Source organism: Delphinapterus leucas, chromosome 13 (assembly GCF_059928025.1).
Source record: "Delphinapterus leucas isolate spDelLeu-1000000601 "Yukka" chromosome 13, BTC_Dleu_Yukka2, whole genome shotgun sequence".
NCBI lineage: Eukaryota > Metazoa > Chordata > Mammalia > Artiodactyla > Monodontidae > Delphinapterus > Delphinapterus leucas.
This window is the reverse complement of record NC_143141.1, coordinates 13164499-13167810: the sequence shown is the minus strand read 5'-3', so window position 1 is coordinate 13167810 and position 3312 is coordinate 13164499. Positions and strand designations below refer to the sequence as shown.

The window sequence follows — 3312 nt, the reverse complement described above, 5'->3', positions numbered from 1 at the left end:
CTCTTCTACCATCTGCCCCGTGGATCAAATGTTTGGCTTTTGGGATCAGGTAATATGGGAACAAAGATTTATTTGCAGGGTAGGTTGAAAAACTCCTAACCTGATATGAAAATCTGACTGGCAGCCTGAGGTATATGCTGAAGCTTTGAGAAGGACAAGCAAGAAAGTACTGGCTTCGTAGCAAAGGCTTCCAAGTGAGGTGCCATTTGATGGGGTATTTGCCAGTCCTCAAACAAGTCCTGCCTTCTCTCATCCCCAGGTCTTAACTCACACCGCTTCCGCCTCCTCCAAGCAATCCTTCCTGATCCCCTCAGTCAGTGTGATCTTCTTTTGTTCCTCTATCTCAGTGAACTGCTTTGTATTTTAATTACCCATGTGTGCACCTACCTTTCCCAATAGATTGTGAGTCATCACTAGGCATGACTGTATCTATATCCCTATACAATAACTAGCACAGCGAATAATAAACCTTTGTTCCAGTGACTATCATTGTCTACTCTCATTATACAGATGATGAAATGAAGGCACAGAGAAATGAACTAGATTTCTCAGGATCATACAGAGAAGAAGTGGTAGAACTGGGATTTGAACCCGTATCATCTGACTGCAGAGCCTGTGCTCTTAACATGTTCACAGGACTGGAAGGCATTGCTTGCTAGTGATTCCGTACCTACCTGTCTTCAACTTCTCTGTTTTCTGTGGGAAACCAAGTCAGTAGACAAAAACCTTTTCTACCTCCTTTCAAATGTTTTAGGACAGCAAGGAGTGTTTCCGCTGAATTTTCTCTTTTGAGGTTTAAATATCCCTTCTCTCAAGTGTTCCATAAGGTGAGCTGTTTCTAGCTCCCTCACCATCTTGGTCACCCTGCTGAATAAATCTGAGTTTGTAATAACTCTCATAGAAGATGATACTAGAAGTAAAGGCAATATTGCACATGTGGTTAAACCAGCATGGAGTAAGATGAGATGATGATTCCCTGTTTGAGGCGGAGCAGAAGACAGACACCTAGGCTTAAGGAAAAGCCACTTATAAGGGGACAAGGGTGATACTGAGTCAGAAAAGGAGACAGGAAACCATGAAGTGGTAAAGCGTTAGGGAGGATACAAGAAGGGTACATTCTAGTAAAAGTTTAAAGTGCTGTGAAAACCTAGAGAAGAAGGAGTTTAAAGACGCAGGAAGATGGCTTGCAATGTGAGATTTTGAAGAGGGGTTAAGGATGATAAGAACAGAAAAGATGGACAAATCTGCTGGCTTGGGGAGAGCAGTTGGGAAAAAAATGCAGGAGTCATGGAAAGAGCAGGCAATGAGCAGTGTGACTTCATGTTACAAAAGGAAAGGGAGGAGGACAGTGGCTTGTGGGAGTAGGGGCAGGCAACAGGGTCACGTGAAACATTGTTTACTTGCCGTGGAGGTGGGAAGAGGGGTGTTTTTCAGTAGAGAGGATGAAGAGGAGAAGATTGAATCTGCTGGAACCAGGGTAAGATGAAGGGAGCAGGCAAGATGAAAGGTAAACAGAACAATTTGCTGGTAGAGACAGAAATATTGGAAGGTCTGAAGGTGCAGAGAAGGGGGGTCTGGTAGTGACCCTCACTTCGTGCTTTATGGGGTGCAGAACTTATCCATGTTTATTATCTCATTGAATTGTACACCAATCCTGAGAGGGAGGTATTACTATTTCTGGTTTACATGTAAGACAAGGGAGGTTCATAAAAGGTAAGTGACTTTCCCAAGGTCCAAGATTTTCTGACTTCTAAGCCCTTTTTCTGACCCTAGGACTGCAGCCTATCGCTCTGTGTACCAGTGTGTTCAGTAAGGCATGAATCAAGGCCATGTTCTAAAAGGGAAGCAACAGAAGTGGGTTGCTGACTATTGTTAGAGGCTAAGGAGAGCTGAGAAGATTGAGCACACAATTGCAGAAAAGGGGTCAATGAGAACTGAATAGGAAGTTTGTCTGAAAGCATCAAGGTAGCCAGCCTAAGTCTGCACTGGTCCAAAGGAGCCCAGCTCCAGTCTTCTCCTGTGCCCTGACAAACAATAGCCCACCCATTGATTCCTCTGAGCTTAATGAGTACCACTGTGCCAAAGAACCAGTAGGCTACTCAGGGCAGGAGTTTCAGGTGGCCAGAGACAGGGTAGATGGCTCAAGATATACATGAATCATGACAGTGCCCAAATATGGCAGAATGTGACCAAAGAGTGAAGAGTCTTCTTGGACACCCATAGGAAATGGAGGCAATTCCATGGGAGTGGGTAGACTGAGAAGGTTCCTGTGGAAGGTTAAACACAAACCTTTACAGATGCTCAAGCATGGTGGTGAAAGTAGCTACAGAAACTGAGAAACCTTGGTGTTAATGAATGTAGGTGAAGTCAAGTCCTGTTACTTAGAAGGGCTGGAAAACACCTCCAGAAGGCCTGGAAAGGGACTTGGAATTATTTCGGTGGAGAATACTTTTCCTCAAGAAGGAGAATTATAAAGCATCAGAAATTACTTAAAGTTGATACTAAAGATTCACTAACAGCCACTAAGGAGAGCCTCAGAAACTTGGGATTCTCTTAGGCAACTGCTAAACTCTCTTCGCTCCCAGAATGCTACTCTCAAGGTGCTGCCAGGGTAGGACTCAAGGGCCAGGAGACCTAGGCTACATCCCTTTTTTTCTCTGCCCAGTTCTCTATATCCATCTTCAACAAGTGATTCTGGGAAGAGCCCAGTACTGTGGGCAGAAAGTATGAGGGCAGGCTTGCTTGGGCAGGAGCCCCACAACCGAGGCGAAGTGGCCACACAGAGTCACAGGCCAGGTCCAGCTTCTTCTGCATCGCCGCCAGCTTGTCCTGCAGCCTCTTCCTTCTCCAGTCCAGGTAACGCCGCCGCAGCTGGTGTGCCTGCCAGTCCAGGAGCACTCCAGAGGTGAAGGCCACCAACACAGACAGCTACAGCAGCCTCTCGAGCACGTCCACCATTGGCTGCCAGGCTTGCAGTATCCAGACACATCCTTGAGGTTACTAAAGCCTGGCCAGGATCTCCTGGTGCCATCTTGTCATGTGAACAGGTGTCTAACCAATCTCACCATTGTCCCCCAATCAATATACACCTGGAGGACCTTGGCCCTCGCTAGAACTTTACAGTAAATGCATGAGGGGGAATCCGTTAGAAAACATTTCTGTGTAAAAAAAAAAAACAAAAAACAAACAAACTTTAAAAGCTTCTCTCATTTTTGAGAGTGGAGAGAGTTTGTCAGTTGCCGGGAAGAATGCCCACCCCCAGTTCTGCTAGAAATGTGGGCTCAGTTAGTAACAATGCTTTCTGAACCCCAA

The 3312-nt window shown here is 45.7% G+C and overlaps 1 pseudogene; it reads right to left on the bottom strand.

Annotated features, from left to right (window-relative positions):
* Positions 1-2282: 2282 nt before the first annotated feature.
* On the bottom strand, positions 2283-2958 carry LOC149747687 (mitoregulin-like; annotated as a pseudogene).
* Positions 2959-3312: the final 354 nt, after the last annotated feature.